This window comes from Cervus canadensis, chromosome 11, assembly GCF_019320065.1.
Source record: "Cervus canadensis isolate Bull #8, Minnesota chromosome 11, ASM1932006v1, whole genome shotgun sequence".
NCBI lineage: Eukaryota > Metazoa > Chordata > Mammalia > Artiodactyla > Cervidae > Cervus > Cervus canadensis.
Window position 1 is genome coordinate 32,685,929 of NC_057396.1, and position 23,388 is coordinate 32,709,316.

At 35.3% G+C, this 23,388-nt stretch overlaps 1 protein-coding gene across 11 annotated transcripts in view; it reads left to right on the forward strand.

Annotated features, from left to right (window-relative positions):
* Positions 1 to 23,388, forward strand: part of SOX6 (SRY-box transcription factor 6) — a 672,686-nt gene that overhangs the window by 27,506 nt on the left and 621,792 nt on the right. The window contains exon 1 of one of the 11 annotated variants that reach the window (XM_043481415.1): positions 4,237 to 4,306. The exons of the other annotated variants lie outside the window; for them this stretch is intronic. The gene's annotated coding sequence lies outside the window, so the exon portion shown is untranslated. Of the gene's footprint in view, positions 1 to 4,236; positions 4,307 to 23,388 lie in introns of those variants that run through there. 11 annotated transcript variants of the gene reach the window in all.

Consider the following 23,388-nt stretch of genomic DNA (forward strand, 5'->3'; position numbering starts at 1 on the left):
TCCCAATTAATGAATGAGGAAACTGAGACTCAGGAATTAATTTTCTTTTTCTTTTTTTTAGTTGTATGGTTGACTTGTAATATTTGTTTCAGGTACACAGCATAATGGTTTGGCATTTATATTCTTTACAAAATGATCACCATGATAAGTCTAGTAACCATCTGTTAACATACAAAAGTATGACAGTATTGCTGACTACATTCCCTATGCTGCAAATTACATTCTCATGACTTACTTATTGTATGACTAGAGTTTGTACTCTTATATCTCCTCACTTATTTCATTCAATCCTCCATACCCTCCCCTCTGACAACCACCACTTTGTTCTCTTTATTTATGAGTCTATTTTGTTTTGTTTGTTCTGGTTTTTGGATTCTATATATAAGTGCAATTGTATAGTATTTGTATTTCTCTCTGACTTATTTTGCTTAGCATAATACCCTCTAGATCCATCCGTGTTGCTACAAATGACAAGATTCCATTCTTTTTTATGACTAAGTAATATTTCATATTTAAATCCACTTCTTCTTTATTCATTTATTTATTGATGGACACTTAGATTGCTTCTGTATCTTGGTGGTTGTAAATAATGCTGTGATGAACCATAGGGGTGCATATAGTTCTTTGAATTAGTGTTCATTTCCTTTGGATAGAAACTCTGGAGTGGAATTGCTGGATCATATGGTAGTTCTATTTTTAATTTTTTGAGGAACCTGCATACCATTTTCCATAGTGGTGGTATCGATTTACATTCCTACCAATAATATATGAAGGTTGCTGTTTTTGTCGTTGAGTCACTAAGTTGAGTCTGGCTCTTGCGACCCCCATGCACTGCAGCTGGCCAGGCTCTTCTGTCCAAGGGATTTCCCAGGCAAGAATATTGGAGTGGATTGACAATTTCCTTCTGCAGGGGATCTTCCTGACCCAGGGATCAAGCCAGCATCTCCAGCATTGGCAGGCAGGTTCTTTACCACTGAGCCACCAGGGAAGTCCTTGTATGAGAGTTAGAAATTAATTTTCTTAAGGTGACATTATTAAAACATAATTCCTGGGTCAGGAAGATCCCCTGGTATCTTTTTAGATTTTAGATATAAAAATCAGGAATTTTTAGATCCCAATCTGTTTATTTTTATAGTTTTAATTAATATTCTATAAAACATGTTGATAGATTTTCTAGTGCTTAACTAGCCTTGTATTCCTCAAGTAAGCTTATATTTATACATGTACGTATATTCATGCTGCTGAATGTGATTATATAAATGAGTAATATCATTAAATATAATATGTCAATGTGTATCTGTTTTCATTAATTTTTGTGCTATCTAGGGTCATTTCAGTTTCATAAAATGAATTGGAAGCTTTCCATCTTTGTGCTCTGGAAGCATAGGAGTTGTCTATTGCCATCATTGTCTATTGGAGAGCATAGGAATTGTCAGTTCTTTACAAGTTAAAAAAACTTAACTGTAAAACCATATCGTTTTCACACCTTTAATAACGATAGGTACTTAATGGTATTTTATTGGTCTGTTCATCTTTTCTATGCTTTATCAAGTCAGTTTTGGTAATTTTAAAAGTATTTTGGCATGAAGTTGACATGATATTCTCTTTCAATATCCTTTGTATCTCTAGCATCTATCCAGCTTATAGAAGACACTAAATAAATGTTTCTTGAATTTTATTTAATTAATTAAGCCTTATAGATATATGAATAAATGCATGCTAAATGCCAGCATAGTCAAATAAATTTTCTAATAATTATTAAAATTTTGGGGGGTTTATTTTATTTTGTGTTGGGAGCAGAGATGGGCCATACCTCACAGCTTTAAGGATCGTAGATCTCCAACCAAGGATTGAACCTGGGCCCTCAGCAGTGAAGGTGCAGTCCTAAGCACTGGGCACCCTAATTAATACGTTAAGTGACAGAATCAAGATCCAAAAGGTCTTAGCAAAAATTTTTTAAAACATAAGGAATAAGAAAGAGAATATAACCACAGATATGAAAAAGATAAAAATAAGAGAATAAAATACTATAAACTAATTTGAGGAATACAAGGCTTGTTAAGCACTAGAAAATGTATCAACATGTTTTATAGAATATTAATTAAAACTAAAAAATAAATTTTTTGATTGGGATCTTAAGCACTGTCCTGAAAGTGAAAGTTGCTCAGTCATGTCAAACTCTTTGTGACCCAATGGAATGTATTCCGCTAGGCTCCTCTGTCTATGGGAGTCTCCAGGCAGGAATACTGGAGTGTGTAGGCATTCCCTTCTCTAGGTGATCTTTCTGACCCAGGGATTGAAGCCAGGTCCTCTGCATTACAGGCAGATTCTTTGCCGTCTGAGCCACTAGGAAAGCCCCTAAAATGGTGTCCTACTGTAAGATATTTACACAATATAGCAAGCATATTGGAGACTGTCAAATGGCTTCCTGAAATTTAAATACAGCATTTCTAATGCATTACTTATATAGCAATAAAGTACTTCTGATAAAGAAACAAGAGGTTGATATGAGTGGACCTATTCTTTGTGAACCAATGTTTGGTCCTAATGATTACTTCTCCTTGTGGATGTCAGTTATATATTCTAGAATATTGTCTTGGTAAGTAACTTTGTATAAGGAATGTGTTACTGGAACATATCTTGCTCATTAATAGAGGTTCTATTGGAGATATTTTAGGAGATGTTTAAACTATTCTAGAATTTATACCCTTTATCAGCTAGAGAAGTACTTCTTAAATTTTAGTAAGCATGCAGATCATCTGAGGATCTTGTTAAAATTCAGGTTCTGATTCAGTAAGTCTAGATGGGACATGAGATTCAGTATTTCTAATGAGCCTCCAGGTAGTGTCACTGATGCTTTCTCCCAGGGCTGCTGACTAGGACCATACTTTGAAGACAGAAGGATAGTATATGCTCTGATTTACAGTTAGTAAGATTCCAGGTTTCAGAAAATTAACAGAGCATGTAGGATAAAATAAAGAAGACTGACAATGCCTCACATGTTGGTGAGGATGTAGGACAACTGAAACTCATTAATATACTGCTGGTGCATTCGTGCTAAGTCGCTTTAGTCATGTCTGACTCTTTGCGACCCTGTGGACTGTAGCCTGCCAGGCTCCTCTGTCCATGGGATTCTCTAGGCAAGATACTGGAGTGGGTTGCCCTGCTCTCCTCCGGGGGATCTTTCCGACCCTGGGATCGAACCCACATCTCTTATGTCTCCTGTATTGGCAGGCAGGAGACATAAGTCTCCTAGTACCACTTATGACATAAGTCATAAATACCACTAGTGCCACCTGGAGAGCCCCATACTGCTGGTGGGAGTGTAAATTTTTATAGCCGATTTTGAATATTATTTGGTATTATATACTAAAGTTAAACATATGCCTATCTATGACAACAACAGTCCTAGGTATATTCCCAAGAAGTGAGTGCTTATATCAACCAAAAGACATGCAAAACATCTTCATAACTATTTTATTCATAATAGTCACAAATTGTAAACAATACATTCTCTATCAGTAGGAGAGTGGATAAATAAAATTGTGGTAGACTTTTCCAATGAAGTGTTAACAGCAATAAAAACTTTTTGATATTAGCAACAACATGAATGACTCTCACAGACATTACGTAGAAAATAGAGAACTAGTGTAAAGAGGTAGAAATAGAGCTAAATAAAGGTTAGAAGTGATAGAAGAGTGTGTACTGTGATTCTGCTTGTTAAATTCAGGACCACTTTACAATTATAAAAGTTAGAATGGTGGTTATCTCTGGTGTTTGGTTATTAATTGGGAATAGACATGTGAGAACTTTCTTGGGTAGTGGGAATGTTTTATATTTTAATCTGGGTGGTGGTTACATGAGAGAGTACTTATGTAGAAATTCATTGACTTCACTGACTGAATTTAAGATTAATGTACTATACTCTCTATTATAACTCTAAAAATTTTATTTTAATAAAAGAAATATAGCATTAAAAAAGATATCTTTTGAATTCTCAACAGGTGTATCTTTTTTTTTTTTTTTAAGCAGTGGAATTGATTTCCAAGCAAGTTATGTGTTTGCATTCACAGTCATCTACTAATGAAAATATTAAAAAATATATTTAAAGGTAGTAAATTAATGTAGCTAACTGATTCCTTAAAATAATGTGTATAGTTGCCATTGGCTTTGAGGATAATAGACTCACAGCTCAAACAAATTTGGTTAAGTCAAAACATTTCCATTGTTTTGAAGGGAGATGTCAAACTCTGAAGAAGACAAGCTCTCATCAGCTATTTTGGAAATCAGAGAAAACCCTTTAGAGGTGGGCTTTGTCTTTTTACTCTTCAAACCTTCCCTTTCAATCTGTAACTTTTGTTCTTCAACTATATTCCTTAATACTTGTGCTGTAATCTCTTACTTCCTAAAATTCTCCATTGTTTCTTATTCAGGACAGATCTTAAATCTATTTTTTTAATCTCTTATCTTTATTTCTATAGTATTTCTCCATGCCTCTCTTCTCAGGGGCATAGGGTTCTATAGCTTTCAGACTTTTTGTAAGCAGTAGAGCCCATTTTTGAAATAAGTCCTTATGGAAATCAAACAAAGATAAACTTTGACTGAAATCGTGACTACTCAGCTATGTTCAACTCTTCCTTAGTTTCCCCTTTTCAGCTTGCTTTTTCCTCTTTATCCCACAACTTGAGGTAAAATAGTCAGACACCACTTACCTCTTCACTCTACAGAGGAGGCAGAAGCGCAGAAAGGGCTTCACAGTTAGGAGGCATCAGCCACCTCAGGCCGCCAAACTAGGCGGACAGTCAGTCAGTCAGTCTCAGGCATGTCCAACCCTTTGCGACCCCATGGACTGCCGCACGCCAGGCTTCCCTGTCCATCACCAACTCCCAGAGCTTGCTCAAACTATGTCCATCAAGTCGGTGATGCCAGCCAACCATCTCATCCTCTGTTGACTCCTTCTCCTCCTGCCTTCAGTCTTTCCCAGCATCAGGGTCTTTTCCAGTGAGTCAGTTCTTCACATCATGTGGCCAAAATATCAGAGTTTCAGCTTCAGCATCAGTCCTTCCAATGAATATTCAGGACTGATTTCCTTTAGGATGGACTGGTTGGATCTCCTTGCAGTCCAAGGGACTCTCAAGAGTTTTCTCCAACACTCGGCTTTCTTTATAGTCCAACTCACACATCCATACAGGGAAAAACCATGGCCTTCACTAGGTGGACCTTTGTTGGCAAAGTAATGTCTCTGCTTTTTAATATGCTGTCTAGGTTGGTCATAGCTTTTCTTTCAAGGAGCAAGAGTCTTTTAATTTCATGGTTGCAGTCACCACAGGCAGTGATTTTGGAGCTCAAGAAAGTAAAGTCTCTCACTGTTACCACTGTTTCCCAATCTATTTGTCGTGAAGTGATGGGACCGGATGCCATGATCTTTGTTTTCTGAATGTTGAGTTTTAAGCCAGCTTTTTCACTCTCTTCTTTCACTTTCGTCAAGAGGCTTTTTAGTTCTTCACTTTCTGCCATAAGGGTGGTATCATCTGCATATCTGAGGTTATTGATATTTTTCCCGGCAACCTTGATTCTAGCTTGTGCTTTGTCCAGCCTGGCATTTTGCATGATGTACTATGCAAATAAGTTAAATAAGCAGGATGACAATATATACTTTTGATGTATTCCTTTCCCAATATGGAACCAGTCTGTGGTTCCATGTCTGATTCTAACTGTTGTTTCTTGACCTGCATACAGATTTCTTAGGAGGCAGGGTACAGTAGTCAGGTATTCCCATCTCTTGAAGTATTTTCCACAGTTTGTTGTGATCCACACGGTCAAAGGCTTTGGCATAGTCATAAAGCAGAAGTAGATGTTTTTCTGGAACTCTCTTGCTTTTTTGATGATCCGGTGGATGTTGGCAATTTGATCTCTGGTTCCTCTGCCTTTTCTAAATCCAGCTTGAACATCTGGAAGTTCATGGTTCATGTACTGTTGAAGCCTGGCTTGGAGAATTTTGAGCATTACTTTGATAGCATATGAAATGAGTGCAATTGTGAGAGTATGAACATTTTTTGGCATTGTCTTTGTTTGGGATTGGAATAAAAACTGACCTTTTCTAGTCCTGGGGCCACTGCTGAGTTTTCCAAATTTGCTGACATATTGAATGCAGCACTTTCACAGCATCATCTTTTAGGAGTTGAAGTAGCTCAGCTGGAATTCCATCACCTCCACTAGCTTTGTTCGTAGTGATACTTCTTTAGGCCTACTTGACTTCTCATTCCAGGATGTGTGGCTCTAGGTGATCACACCATCGTGGTTATCTGGGTCATTAAGATCTTTTTTTGTATAGTTTTTCTGTGTATTCTTTCTGCCTCTTCTTAATATCTTCTGCTTCTTTTGGGTCCATACCATTTCTGCCTTTATTGTGCCTGTCTTTGCATGAAATATTCCCTTGGTATCTCTAATTTTTGAAGATATCTGTAGTCTTTCCTATTGTATTGTTTTCCTCTGTTTCTTTGCATTGATCACCGAGGAAGGCTTTCTTATCTCTCCTTGCTGTTCTTTGGAACTCTGCATTCAAATGAGTGTATCTTTCCTTTTCTCCTTTGCCTTTAGTTTCTCTTCTTTTCTCAGCTATTTGTAAAGACTCCTCAGACAACCATTTTGCCTTTTTGCATTTTTCTTGGGGACGATCTTGATCACTGCCTCCTGTACAATGTCACAAACCTCCGTCCATAGTTCTTCAGGCACTCTGTCGATCAGACCTAATCCCTTGAATCTTTCTACTGTATAATCATAAGGGTTGACTTAGGTCATACCCAGATGGTCTAGTGGTTTTCCCTACTTTCTTCAATTTAAGTCTGAATTTGCCAATAAGGAGTTCATGATCTGAACCACAGTCAGCTCCAGGTCTTGTTTTTGCTGACTGTATAGAGCTTCTCCATCTTTGGCTGCAAAGAATATAATCAATTTGATTTTGGTATTGACCATCTGGTAATGTCCATGTGTAGAGTCATCTCTTGTATTGTTAGAAGAGAGTGTTTGCTATGACCAGTGCGTTCTCTTGGCAAAACTGTTAGGCTTTTCCCTGCTTCATTTTGTACTCCAAGGCCAAATTTGCCTGTTACTTCGGGTATCTCTTGACTTCCTACTTTTGCATTCCAGTCCCCTATAATAAAAAAGACATCTTTTTTGGGTGTTAGTTCTAGAAGGTCTTGTAGTTCTTCATAGAACCATTCAACGTCAGCTTTTTCAGCATTACTGGTCAGGGCATAGCCTTGGATTACTGTGATACAGAATGGTTTGCCTTGGAAACGAACAGAGATCAATCTGTCATTTTTGAGATGGCACCCAAGTACTACATTTTGGACTCTTTTGTTGTTGACTATGAGTGCTATTCCATTTCTTCTAAGGGATTCTTGCCCACAGTAGTAGATACAATGGTCATCTGAATTGCATTCACCTATTCCAGTCCATTTTAGTTCACTGATTCCTAAAATGTTGATGTTTACTCTTGCCATCTCCTGCTTGACAACTTCTAATTTACCCTGATTCATGGAACTAACATTCCAGGTTCCTATGCAGTATTGCTCTTTACAGCATCAAACTTGACTTCCATTACCATCACATCCATAACTGGGTCCTGTTTTTGCTTTGGCTCCATCTCTTCTTTCTTTCTGGAGCTATTTCTCCACTCTTCTCCAGTATCATATTGGGCACCCAGTGACCTGGGGAGTTCATCTTTCAGTGTCCTATCTTTTTGCCTTTTCATACAGTTCATAGTGTTCTCAAGGCAAAAATACTGAAATGGTTTGCCATTCCCTTTTCCAGTGGACCACATTTTGTCAGAACTCGTCCATCTTGAGTGGCCCTACAGGACATAAACTTAGTAGTTCTTAGTAGTAAAATTAAAATGTGAAAAGTAAGGTTGAAAAAAATCTTTGCATAGTTTGAATAATGAGTGTAGTGATTCCCCAAATATACTTTTCATGTTGTTCTCATAGACAAGTAGCCACAATTAAAAATTTCTTGTTAAAAGGAAACATTACTGACATCTTAAAAACAGTAGTATTATTTTTGACAAGGGTGCCAAGACATCAGTGGGAGCATAATAGTCTTTCCAACAGATAATGCTGGGACATCTGGATATCCCCATGCAGAAGAATTAAGTGGGATCCCTACCTCACATCTGACTCTTAAACACTGGTGTATATTTTGATGACCTTTGATTAGGCAATGATTTCTTAGATATGACAGCAAAAGCATAAGTGAAGAAAGATAAATTGAACTACATCAAAATTATAAAACCTTTTTTGATCAAAGGAAGCCATCAAGAAAGTGAAAAGACAACCTATAGAATGGGTGAAAATATTTACAAGTCATATATTGATAAGTAACTAGTATTTAATCTATATAAAGAACTCTCACACCTCAACAATAAAAAAACAAATAATGGAATTTTTTAAAATGGCAAATAATTTGAACAAATATTTTCCAAATAAGATTTACAAATGGCTGATAAGCAGATAAAAAGTTGCTGAAGATCATTAGTCATTCAGTTCAGTTCAGTTCAGTCGCTGACTCTGCTACCCCGTGAATCGCAGCACGCCAGGCCTCCCTGTCCATCACCAACTCCTGGAGTTTACTCAGACTCATGTCTGTCGAGTCGGTGATGCCATCCAGCCATCTCATCCATCCTCTGTCATCCCCTTCTCCTCCTGCCGCCAATCCCTCCCAGCATCAGGGTCTTTTCCAATGAGTCAACTCTTCGCGTGAGGTGGCCAAAGTATTGGAGTTTCAGCTTCAACATCAGTCCTTCCAATGAACACCCAGGACTGATCTCCTTTAGGATGGACCGGTTGGATCTCCTTGCAGTCCAAGGGACTCTCAAGAGTCTTCTCCAACACCACAGGTCAAAAGCGTCAATTTTTCAGCGCTCAGCTTTCTTCACAGTCCAACTCTCACATCCATACATGACCACTGGAAAAACCATAGCCTTGACTGGACAGACCTTTGTTTGCAAAGTGATGTCTCTGCTTTTTAATATGCTATCTAGGTTGGTCATAACTTTCCTTCCAAGGAGTAAGCGTCTATAATTTCATGGCTGCAATCAACCATCTGCAGTGATTTTGGAGCCCCAAAAAATAAAGTCTGACACTGTTTCCACTGTTTCCCCATCTATTTCCCATGAAGTGATGGGACCAGATGCCATGACCTTAGTTTTCTGAATGTTGAGCTTTAAGCCAACTTTTTCACTCTCTTTCACTGTCATCAAGCGGCTTTTTAGCTCCTCTTCACTTCCTGCCATAAGGGTGGTATCATCTGCATAGCTGAGGTTATTGATATTTCTCCTGGCAGTCTTGATTCCAGCTTGTGCTTCTTCCAGCCCAGTGTTTCTCATGATGTACTCTGCATATAAGTTAAATAAGCAGGGTGACAATATACGGCCTTGACGTGGTCCTTTTCCTATTTCCTATTTCCTTTTCCTATGGAACCAGTCTGTTGTTCCATGTCCACTTCTAAGTGTTGCTTCCTGACCTGCGTATAGGTTTCTCAAGAGGCAGTTCAGGTGGTCTGGTATTCCCATCTCTTTCAGAATTTCCCACAGTTTATTGTGATCCACACAGTCAAAGGCTTTGGCATAGTCAATAAGGCAGAAATAGATGTTTTTCTGGAACTCTCTTGCTTTTTCGATGATCCAGCGGATGTTGGCAATTTGATCTCTGGTTCCTCTGCTAAAACCAGCTTGAACACCTGGAAGTTCTCGGTTCACGTATTGCTGAGGCCTGGCTTAGAGAATTTTGAGCATTACTTTACTAGCATGTGAGATGAGTGCAATCGTGCAGTAGTTTGAGCATTCTTTGTTATTAGAGAGGTGTAAATCAAAATCACAGTATTATTTCTCCCATACTAGAATGGCTATGGACTTCCCCTGTAGCTCAGTCAGTAGAGTCTCCCTACAATGCAGGAGACCTGGGTTCGATCCCTGGGTCCGGTAGATCCCCTGGAGAAGGAAATGGCAGCCCAGTCCTGTATTCTTATCTGGAGAATCCCATGGACAGAGGAGCCTGGCAGGCTACAGTCCGTGGGGTTGCATGAGTCTGGCACAACATAGTGACTAAACCACCACCAGAATGGCTATAGTCATAAAAACTGAAACTAACAAATGTTGTTGGAAGACATGGAGAAGTTGGAAACTTTGTGTATTGCTGGCAGTTATGTGAAATGGTGCAGCCACTTTAGAGAACATTTTAGCAGTTTTCAAAAGGTTAAATATGTAACTATGATATGACCCAGAAATTCCACTCCTACTAGCTGAGATATAGTACTCTCAGAAATGGAATAGATGACAAAGAAGGCTTTGATAGGAAGAAGGGAAATTAGGAAAGGTGTATTTTAATAAATAATATTTTGAAATGCAACACATTTAAATTGCTTTTTATAAAGCATAATGAAGTTAAAAATTCTCTAGTCATGTCCCTTTTGCTTACCAATTTAATAAGTGAGATATTGTACATTTGTGTATGTACATTTTAAAATGGAATTTGCATGTGAGTTTCTGTTTTTAAAACTCAATAGTTGTAAATTAATTAGCTTTTTCAGTTCTTTCCTCCCTCCCTTTCTCCTTCCTTCTTGCTAGGTGTTTTTTTGTTTGTTTGTTTGTTTCCTTTCATTTTTTAAGTTTAGTTGCATTAGTTATTTACATTTTTAGCATTTTCCCTTTAATTTTTAAAGATAATTACCTGATCTGTAGTATTTTGGAGAACCTACTGAATAGGAATAGGAGTGTTGTAAGGAGACATGAAATAGAACATACATTTATTTTAAATTTGAAAATCCCTAAGTCTTCCTATTGCAGTTCCTTTAACAACTTATTATAGTTTTAATAGTTCTCTGCTTAGTATATTTTCTCAAGAGCTATTTGGATTTTTAAAAAAGTATGATGTTTTAATCCAGAGGAATGAATCTTTAAAAGAATGTTAAACACTATTTTATGACATTACAGAAGACATATTTTATTTGAGGTGACAGCATGTGTTTTTGAGGTTGGGGATTTTATATCGTGTAGGTTATTGCTTGGTTGGTTTATGAATGAGAATGGCTTCAGTCCTTAACCAGCTTTAACAAATGAGTACATGTGTAGTTGTTTGTGGTTTTCTAAGAGCTTTTTTCATACCTTACTTCATTTATATTCACAAATACTCTTTGTGAAGTAGATTTGTTCTTTTTAAAAACTAAAGTGTAAACATGTAAAGTGTATGAAATAGAATTGTATGTATATGTAATGAGTACTTATAAGGTGAATTCCATGTAACCAACATCCAGGTTAAAAAAAACAAAAACAGCACTGACATCATCCCAGAAGCCACTTGTGTCCCTTCCCAATCATACCTCACTCTTTCCCTTTAAGGTAACCACCATTCTGTATTTAATGTTAGCCATTTCCTTTGCTTTATAGTTTTACTAACTATGAATGCAACTCTGAAAAATATAGTCTGATTTTGTCAGTTTTTATGAATTATATAAATCATGCAGAGTCTGTTTTTATGTGTTGCAGTTTTTGCTCAACATATATCATCATGAAATCCTTTAGTTCATTCATTTGCTTTTTATTGCATGAGTATCAGAGTTTATCCTCTCTATTGTTGGTGAGCATTTGGGCTGTTTCCAGTTGCTGCTTATTATGAACAATGGTGCTATAAATTTTTTGTGCATGTATCTTCTTGGTGTATATGCGCACAAGTTTCTTGGGTTTGTTTTTGCTGAAGTGAAATTGTTGAGTCAGAGGGTATGCCTATTTTCATCTTTACTAGATAACCCTAACCTTTTAAAAAGTGATTGTTTATACTCCCACGAATAGTCATATTAGTGTACCCATTCCTCAATATCCTTGCCAACAGTTGGTGTTGTCAGACTAGATTCTTACTTGTCTCCTGGGTGTGTAGTTCTAACTTGCATTCCTAATTATAAATGATATTAAGTATCTTTTTGTAACTTATTGATCATGTAGATTTCTTCTCTTGGGAAGTACCTGTTCAAGTGTTTTGCCCATTTTCTTTTGGGTTGTCTGTCGTTTTTGTTTGCTTTTCTAAAAAATGATTTGTAGTTTATATATATATATATACATATATATATATATATATATAAAATGTATATGAATTCTTTGTTATTTACATATTGCAAATATCTTTTTCCATTCTTGGCTTGTTTTTCACTCTCTTTATGAAGTTGTTTGATAAACATTCTTAATTTTAGTATAGTTGAATATTTATTGATCTTTTCCTTTTTTTGATTAATACTTATCCTGTGTTGTTTAAGACATTTTTTCCTATCTGAGGTTATGAAGCCAATCTCCAATGACTTTTACACTGACCTTTAACCCATCTGCAATTGTTTGGAGACATTATTTGATGTAGGAGTGTAGTTGTATTTTTTCCTCTTATAGGTATCCACTTGTCCCAGGTAACTTACTAAAATCTATCCTTTCCTGACTGCTCTGCAGTTACCTCTGTCATATATCAAATTCTCATGTAAGCATGGGTCTAATTTGGAATTATTTATTATATTCTCTTAAAGTACTCATCTCTCCTTGCACCACACCTAATTATATTTGCTTGATAATAAGTCTGTTATCTTGAAGAATAAATTCTGCCATCTTGTTTTTATTTTTTAAGAGTGTCTTGGCACTTCTTGCCCCTTTAAATTGCCATATAAATTTAAAATTAACTTAAGTTCTACAAGGAAAATGTATTGGGACTTTTTATTCAGTTTGCATTTAATCTATAAGTCAGTTTTAATGGAAACAATAACTTTGAATTTTCTAACCCATGAACATATTATAGCTCTCCACTTATTTTGGTCCTCTTTAAAGTTTTCTAATGAAGTTTATAAATTCTCTTATATAACATTAATATTCAGAAAAGTAAATAACAATTCAAGACAACAGTAACAGAGAAGTCAGTTAATTGTCAGTTATTTGTTAAATGACCAATACAAGCAATAAATTGCTTTACGAGATCAGAAAAGCAGATATGCCCTACTATTTTGTAATAGATGACACTAGAAAAGATTTTGGGTTGAATGTTAAAAGTATTATCTAGTTTCCTCATAGGTGTTACATAAATGTCTGGGAATTAATTGTCCTATTTTCAGTTGGTTAATAGGTTAAAAAAGAAATCTTTGTACTGATTGTTTTACTGATTATTTGCACAGTTACTATTTTACTGATTCATTTTTCTCTCTGTTGGTGAATCTTTTGACTGAAATGATTAGTCTTAAGCATATATTGGGCTTTTATACAGTTCATGAGGTTCTCACAGCAAGTATACCAGGATGGTTTGCCATTCCCTCCTCTAGTCGATAACATTTTGCTAGAATTCTCTGCTGTGACGCGTCTGTCTTGGGTGACCCTGCATAGCATGGCTCATAGCTTCATTGAGTTACACAAGCCCCTTTGCCGTGACAAGACAGTGATCCCTGAAGGGGATTCTCAGATATGCGGATCCTCACATCCTCACAACTTGATGAGGATGGAGGAGGAGAGTGAAAGAGCTGACTTAAGACTAAATATTAAAAAAAACTAAGACCATGGCATCTGGCCTCATTACTGCATGGCAAATAAGAGGGGAAAAGGTGAAAGCAGTGACAGATTTCCTCTTTTTGGGCTCCAGAATCACTGTGGATGGTGACTGCAGCCATGAAATCAGAAGACGATTGCTTCTTGCAGGAAAGTAATGACAAACCTAGACACTGTGTTGAAAAGCAGAGACATTACTCTGCTGACGAAGGTCCACATAGTCAAGGCTATGGTCTTCCCAGATACGATTTGTGAGAGCTGGACTGTAAAGAAGGCAGAATGCCAAAGAATTAATGCCTTTGAACTGTGGTGCTGGAAAAGACTCCTGAAATTCCCTTGGACAGCAAGGAGATCAAACCAGTCAATCTTAAGGGAGATAAACCCTGAATATTCACTGAAAGGACTGATGCTGAAGCTGAAGCTCCAGTATTTTAGTCATCTGATGCATACAGACAACTCATTAGAGAAGTCCCTGATGCTGGGAAAGATCAAGGGCAGAAGGAGAAGAGGGCATCAGAGGATAAGATGGCTGGATGGCATCATCGATGCAATGAACATGAACTTGGGCAAACTCTGGGAGATGGTGAGGAACAGGGAGGCCTGGTGTGCTACAGTCCATGGGATCACAAAGAGTCAGACATGACCGAGTGACTGAACAACAACAAATAGATATTTGGTATCAAGTAAAAATGAAGAAGGAAATGGCAACCCACTCCAACATTCTTGCCTGGGAAATCCTATGGACAGAGGAGCCTGGTGGGCTGTGGTCCATTGTGTTGCAAAGAGTCTGACACAACTGAGCAATTAATACTTTCACTTTCAAAAATATTTTAAGGGAGAGGTCTGTATTGTCATTTCCAACTCAACTAACTACGGTATAAAAAGTCTTGAAACATAAATGTTTGGTGTGACTTTTAAATAAGGAAAGCGTGTATTAGTTGCTTCTTAGTAGTAAGTTTAGCCATTTCCACTTGGCCTATTAATTCTCTGAAATACCAGAGACCTTCTTCAGTGTGAGACTTACAGGCTTCAGGGGAGAATTGAGCCATATGCATTGTTTGACATTAAAGTGTAATTTATTTTTATTTTCTAAATGGAGATTGGCATGTTTAGAAGAATAAGGTGGCATTCCTAGTTCTTAATAAAAATAAATCTCTGTTGGTAGTGAGGGTTGCTGCACGGATAGGTCCCAACCTTGTCACTTCTGGGGAACAGCAGTGAAACTGTTTGTTCCTGACAGCAGACAGCCCCACTGCAGAGCCCTGGTTTCATGTTACATTAAGTATTAGTGCTGTTCTTTCAGGAGCTATTATGCTGTGACATCAAAGATTTTCTGACAGGGCAGTGGTAGGTTAGCACTGAAGTTGTCTGCTGAAATTTTAAAGAATGAAATTAAATATATATGATCAGACTTTAATATAGGAGATAGAGACAGAATTAAAATGGTTTAAAGAAAGTTGAAGAAATGATGAATCTATAGGCTGGCCTCTTTGTCTCTGCTTGTTTAAGCCAAATTGTATTACCTTTAATTCCCATAGCGTGTACAAATGGCCATTTTGTTAATGCTAGGATAGCTGATCATTTTCAGAAAGACTTTATAAGTAAGGAAAAGTAAGCTTTTTTGAAATAAAAATGGTTAGGTTGACCTGTGAAATATTTGATATAAGTGGACATGTAGACAGTAATTGCAGTGGCCTGATTTGCTTCTTGCTGATCCACTAATTAAAAGAATCAAACTACATATTGTATTAAAGTTACAGGAGTACAATTATATGGTAAGTAAAGATATAAAAGCCTTGTAACTAAAAAGGCTTACGTTCATAGCAGTTGTATAAATAGAGATAACTTAAAAATTAATCTGATTACAATGTTGACATTTTAAAGGCCTAACTTTTGTTAAATGTTGGGAAGTATTATTAGTAATTTTTGTCTGTGTAGGCTTTCTATTTAAGAGAATTAAATTAAGCATTGCTATAACTATAATATTACTATGATATTTTCACGAAATAATCTTGGTAATGTGAAATGTCAATTTGATAAGCACAGTTTAGTGTCTAGACATTTTAGACAATATAGCAGTTTTTTTTTAAGATTATGCAAATAAATCATATGTTAAAGTGAATATGTTCACAGTATTGTAGTTTTACATTTGTTAAAGTAATAGTTAATAGAACATTTTTTTCAATTATATTCAGATTCAATCTGCTATACATAAAATAGGTAAGCAGCAAGGATTTACTGTATAACACAGGAAACTATTTTCAGTATCTTGTAATAACCTATAATGAAAAATAAACTGAAAAAAAAAAAACTAAATCACTTTGCTGTACTTCTGAAACTAACACAAATGTGTAAACCAACTATATACTTCAATAAAAATACCATGATATACTTGTTTTAAATAATATAATACTAATAGTGTCAGTTGAGAAGTAATTGGAACAAAAATAAATTTCTTCATAGGTATTGTGTATTTGATCGTGTTTCAAGATAATTTCCATTTGGTTGAAAGTATTCTGTCATGAAGAAAGTTATTTAAAAAACTGAATTTAAAGATCTTTTCCCTGACATGTATCTCACAATTTAATTCATACAGATTGAATTGCACCAGGGAATATTGCTGCATCCTTTAAAAGTCATTTAAAAAAAAAAGTCATTAAAAATGATTACTCTAAAATAAAATGGCCAAGGAGTTGTATTTTTCATACCATTTGTTGAAATTGAGATACTCGAATCTGTAGATCTAAAATGAATTTGATTATATAAAAATGTTTTCACCTTTTAAAAGTTCTTGTATTGGTATTATTTTTAATTTAACAAAATGCAGCATTAATAAATCAAAAGAAGCAACAGACCAAATATAAATCTTATATTTCAGAAATATTTGAGTAGATTAAATATTTTTCTTTTAAAAATATTATAATTTTAAATTATAATATTTGGTAGGAAAAAAGGGAGAATGTTGGGATAGATACTTACTCATTTAAAAGCAGTAATCCTATATAAATATTTATATTATCAGTGTTGTTTCAGTCCTTTAAGTTCTTCCAGCTATAGGTATCCTAATTCAAAATGCTTTGAATTGCCATTCTAGAAATAGAGTAGAGTTTAGCAATGTTGCCATTAGTTGGCTAAAAGCAGCATAGGTGCCTCTGAAAAATTTCTAGTATACTTACTAAATGAAGAACCAATAGACTTTAAAATCTTTTTCATCTGGTAATGAAAGAAAGTATGAGTACTTTAATTAATTTGAGCTATTTTGAAAAACTTTTAAAGTCTGGTTTGTCACACTATCTCTAGAACAATTGATCAGCACTAGTGTACCCAAGAGAGCTGATTAGGGGTACAGTCAGCTCTTCACAAGAGGCTGCTAGATGAATGTTAAAAAATGAGTTGTTTATTTTTGAAAATTTTGTGCATTTAAATTAAAGGCTACTGGGAAATACATTTTCGAGAATTTGTTGGACAGTATGTTATGGGAGTATAGATGCTTTTTAAAATAAAAGTAATCTTCCATTTAAAAAAACCTAAGCAATCAGAAATCCCTACTAACTTCATTTGTATTGTTTGAGTTTAAATATGTGTTACATACTTTTTCAATCAACAAATAATTTATTAGATGCTGACTATGTTCCAGGCCTTATGGGGATAGAAAATAATTAGTGTACATCTCTGAACTCATAGAACTTAATCGTTGTTAGGGCAATACAAGAGAATATATAATCAATTGCTCGAATGTGTGGTTAGACTGTATCTTCAAAGATGAGAAAGAATAAAATCAGCCACAAGAAATAGGGGTAGGCTTCAATAAGTAAACTTTCCAATTGAAACTTAGAGGCCTTACAGGACTTAGATTGGCATTGCAGAAGGGTGAACATTTTAGCTGTGTTTACAGATTTTTATTATTTGGGTACTTTTCTTTGAGCTCACATTAACTAAACTTATTAAAAGAAATACCTTTAGAATTTTTTCTCTAATAAAAATTCAGAAGCTTAGTTTCCTGCATAGAGTATCTTCTTAACTAATGTAGTATCTTTGTTCCTCTTTTAATGAGTAAGAGTAAAAATGACTTGTAAGTTCCATCAGTAAACAGATCATGTGATTGAAGTGAATCCTCAAAATCTAGTTTTCAATTTTATTTAGTAAGAGAAAGATAAAGGAATATCTTTCAAAGGCTTAAAGTTAACAGAGAAGTTTTTTTGGTTTGTTTTTGTTTATTTTTTTGTTTTATTTTATTTTTTAAAAACTATCTTTGCCTTCCTGCTGCAAATGTAGCACATTTCATGCATGGTATTAAGTCTGTTTCAATTCTGCACATAAAAAGAATCTCATAATTATATTATGTAGTTCTTGGCAAATATTTACAGTTTTCTGGACTAAGGATTGTTATTACTATTCAATACCTAATTTATGTTTTATAGCATTATAAATATGTATCTGGTAAATGCCAAGATACCCAAAAGTTCACTATTCATCTTAAAGTTAAAACATTAAAAATTAAATAACTGAGGTGTGAATTAAGAGCTCAAAATTAGCTTCAGTTTTAGTTATTTTTATTTAATTAGTCATGATTTTTTTTTTACCTAAAGCAAAAGAAAACATTGAAACCAAAGACTACTCTGAAAATCATTCAGTGTAAGAGAAACAAGATTGCTGTGTTCAGTCACCCAGTTGTGTCCGACTCTTTGCAACCCTATGTACTGAGCCTGCCAGGTTCTTCTGTCTATGGAATTTTCCAGGCAAGAGTATTGGAGTGGGTTGCCATTTCCTATTCCAGGGCATCATCCTGACCCAGGGATCAAACCACATCTCTTGGGTTTCCTGCATTGGCAGGCGAATTCTTTACTGTTAGTGTCACCTATTTCAAGGAAATAGTCTCATTTATATCAGATGGTCCAGTACTGTATCCAAGAAACAAAATTTATATACATATATATATCCCTGGAGAAGAGCTCCAGTGTTCTTGCCTGGAGAATCCCATGGTTGGAGGAGCCTGGCAAGGGGTCATAAACAGTTGAACACAACTGAAGCAATTGAGCACATACATATATATATATATATATTTATATATATATATTTTCTAAATTTTGGTGGGGGAAATCACTTAAAAAGATGATTTATTAGTGATTATCATTTTTGATAATTTTATATTTAAAATAATTTTTCAGCACATGACTAGATGAGGATTTAAAAATAATTTTTTTGTTTGGTATTTGAATTTCTTTGCCTTTTACATGGGTACCAGTGTATAAAGTGAATTCTGACTATTTTACTAAAATGCTATTTTTTTTCTTGAATTTTGAGGTATACTCTTTCAATAAAGTGCAAGATACATTTATTTAAAAATTGAAATGATTTTGATTAATTTTACTTTCAGATTTTTTGAGAATTTTGTAAGAGTCTTCAAAAACTACAGTCAGCTTGGCAAGTTAAAAAATGTCAGCAATCAAATATCTGTGTTCGAGTTTATTGGCCAAATAAACAAACAAATCCCAACTCAAGATGCAGAATTCAATAATGTTTTTCAACTAGTGTAGATGCTAATGTGCAGATCTACATTGCACTTATTAATTTGTTTCTAATTTCATTCACTTAAATTTATCAAGCATATATACTGTACCAGGCACAAAAGATATAAAGGTGAAACATGAATGGTTACTGCCCTGGATAAACTCACATTTGGCTGATGGGAGAGGGTAGACTGAAAATGAAAGAAAGTAGAGTTAAAAAAAATAAATTGGGAGAATGAAGGTAGCCAGTGTAAAAGGCATCAAAACTATTTTCAGATTCTATAGTGTGATGACTGTTTTAATAGAATAATGGGCAGAGGGTTGTGGTAGCACACAAGAGGAAATATTAATTTTAACTGAGTAAAGGATTCTCAGCTACTCTTTTTATACATACAATTTGAATGTTTTATCGTTCACCCCATTGTCTTAAGGTCAGCTCAAACTTGTTCTTGCATTTGCATCTTAGAAATTATGGAGATAGAATTTGCAAAATTTATCCATTTTAAAGTGAACAGTTCAGTGACATTTAGTACATTTACAATGTTGTGCTATACCTATCTAGTTCCAGAACATTTTCACCACCCCAGGATGAAATCCTATGCCTATTTAAGCAGTTATTCTCCATTTCTCCCTCTCCTTAGCACCTGGTAGCCACTAGTCTTCTTTCTGTCTCTAAAGATTTACCTTTTCTTGATATTTCATTTAAAAGGAGTCATATAATATGTAACCTTTTGTGACTGGCTTTTTTTTTTTTTCACTTAGCATACTGTTTTCTAGGCTCATTTATGTTGTAATATGCATTAGTACTTTATGCCTTTTTACGACTGAATAATGTTCCATTGTGTACATACCACATTTTGTTTACATTCATCCATTGATGAATATCTGGGTTGTGTCCACCTTTTGACTGTTTTGAATAGTGCTTCTATGAATATGTGTGTACAGATCTGAGTACCTGATTATAGTTCTTTTGGCTGCATACCTAGGAATGGAATTTCTGGGTCATATGGTAATTCCATGTTTAACTTTTTTGAGGAACTGCCATACTATTTTCCAAAATAGTCTCACTATTTTACATTCCCACCAACAATGTATGAAGCTTCCAGTTTTTTTACATCCTTGTCAACAGTTGTTATTTTACATTATAAAGATGACAGCTGTCCTAATGAGTGTGTCAGATACTATTTGGATGCCTATTTCTTAGAATCAGCACTAGTGATCTGAGGAAACCATAAGGAAGCAGTGGGTTTAGTTGAACTCCCAGTTAATGGAGATACAACAGGTTTCACTGAATCTATTTCTTCTTCCTAAGCAGGAATTACCCTAAACGTCCCAAAGATACGATTAGGCCAATCAAACCTCAGTACTTAGTATTGGTCACTCCCCACAATCTGTTATTGACAGAGTAGGATCCTAACTCCCCTAGTACAGATGAAGTTAAGTATTATGGAGGCTGGTGACAATGTTTTTGGATCCTCATAGGGATTACTTTCAGATGAGCCTCTTTTAAGGTAGTGTTACTCAAACTTCAGAAGACTCTCGAAGGCTTCTGATATAGCTCCTTAGGTAGCTATTAGTAAGCTAAAGAACTGGTGCCTTAAATCAAAGGTACTAAACTTCTTGATCTTCCCAGAAATGGATGTCTCCAAAATAGAAATTTAAAACACAAGAAAATAGAAGCACATATTCTGGTAGCCTTTAGAGGAATGACATTATTATGTGGCTTTTAGAAAACTCTACACTTGCAGGAGAATGAGAGTGAAAAAGGCAGATAACCTGTTATTATACTTATTAAAATAATTTTGGCCTTGTAGATCTCAGAAATGGTGTTAGGGACCCACATAGGTTCATGACCATACTTTGAGAACTGCTGCCCTAAATTACAGTCTATCCAGGGACCTCAAATATTAATGCTGACAATATAGATTTTAAAGTATTTTTTTATTAAACACGTATTGTCCTAATCAGGTGTTGATCTAAGTGCTGGGGATATACCAGTGTAGGAGATGGGCAAAGTCCCTTTCCTCATGAGTTTTGAGTTCTAGTCAGTTGATCGGCAACTGAATGAAGTCATGAGTTTTCTATCTGCCTAAGCTAAATCCTTGCATTCATATCTCAGGATTTGTCAGGGCGTGTGTGGGGCTGTTTATATACAGCAGGTGAGGTAGGACAGCTGCACTTGTTGATAGTCCAGACTAGTAGACAGACCATGGTGCCCCAGGTGAATGGATAGCAGTACTCAGTTGCAGCCCAGATAGCATGATTGTTTATTTCACTGTTTTTAAGACACCTGTGTCTTTTCCCTTCCTCACTTTCTCCCTCCCTTTCTCTCCGGCTCCCTGTTTCCCTTCCTCTTTGTCTCCCTCTCTTCATTATTGTCTTCTTTATTTTTTCTTCCTTCCTTTCCTTCCTCCCTCTTTCCTTCCTTCTTTTCTTCCACTTTTAGGTTGTAAGTAGACCATTTCCTCAGATCACCTCTCCCATCTTACCATCCTCTTGCCCTGGCAAAATTATAGCCTCATTCATATATATATATATATATATATATATATATATACACACATATATAAAATCAAGAATATATATAATAAATATATAGAATAAAGAATATTTATGTTATATAGGGAATAAAGATACATGTATAATAAATGTAGAACATATAGAGAATACATACATATGTGTAATACCAAGCACCTGCTATGTTTCAGGCACAATGCTAGGTACTACCAGTAACACTGGCAGTTGCATTTGAAACCCTCTGGTCTTAGAGCAAGTTGGAATATTTTATAGTATAATGGCTTAAAGAGTCACTCTAAGGCATGCACTGTAGAGCTTGCATAACCCTAACTATTCTGGTTTCCAGTTTTAATGGGTTTTAACAGTTCCTTTGTGTGAATTCACCACAACACTCAAGAATGAATTGGCTTTGAAAATTTCCCTACCCTGTCTCCCACACTCAGCATTTAAATAATATAAGTGAACTTCCTTTGTGTTTTTTGAGCTCTTAAGTGTAGTCTTATATTAGGCATCAAAATATGCTAACTATAGCTGTAGTCTGAAATTTTTTTCTTGACAAAAAAAAGGCAAAATAAATTAAACCCAAAATTCAAACTTTTGCTTTAATTAAAATAAGCTTTATAGGCATGTGTTTTAATGGTGCACTGGTAACCTGGGAAAATTAGGAATTCAAAAATAAATATTGCCAGCATTCCTTAGACTTCTAAGTAATAGCAACAAATATTGTGAAAATTACAGTTTAGGAAAGATGAGAATATAATAAGATTATAAGGGATGAAAAGCATAGCAACTAAACTGAGAGGTAGGGGTAACGTGATTTTATTTATTTAAAAGATAGAAAGCTTTTAAATAAATAAAAATTTTGTGTTTTGATTTTGCTACTTTAAAGATCTGTATCTCACTTGCTACAATCACAAATTCCAACTGTGAATAATGGAAACTATTGAATGGGTATAAGTGGTGTATTGACTGCTCTTTTCAGTCTGTAACACACCTTCCTTGTTGGCACCAAAGAGCAATGAATGAAGCATTTTATTAAAAGTGAGGCTTGTGGTTCTAATCAAAGGTCACTGGTTGGCTCTCACTTTTCAGTTTCAGATTTGTCTGTTTGATCAGGGGGCAGCAACGAAATTATTATGACAAAGACTTTGTACTAGGCTGTATCTGTCTGTTGAAACTTGAAAGTCTTTGGAACCGTGATGCTGACAGCATGTGAACACTGCAGGAATGTGCAAGCTGTGTAAGGTCTTAAAGAAACTTTTAAGTATCATCTTCCTTTTGTGTTGTTTGAAAGAATTTCAGATACTATTAAGGTACTAGTGAAAAGGTGTTTTATTGATTAAAGAAGATTTTTTTTCTAGCAAATATGCATTAAGACAGTCTTCCCATTACTTTTTCTGCTCAGTCCCTGCCTTTTACAGCAAGTTCATTAACATGTAGATATGCAGTGATTGAAGTCAGACCGCTTTTTACAGTGGAGTTGTTTTGATATAATGAGCTCCTCTTTAATGTTCAAAAAATTGTTGTTACTTTCTAAAAGGAGTTGTTTGTGAATTTCATTAAATTTAATCTCCTCTTCAAACAATTTCAGCATTGTTCAGTTTACTACAATTAAAATGCTTTCTGATGCTAAAAAATCACTTTTTACAGATGTATCACAAATGTAAGCACTCTGAGAGGGGCTTTGTTTTTTACTTTGAAAGAAAAGCTGCTATTTAGCTGAGAATTTTCATTTTTAAAATTGGAGCTCCATATGGAAAATCAGAAGTGGGTACACTTACTGTATTGCTAAACAGGCTA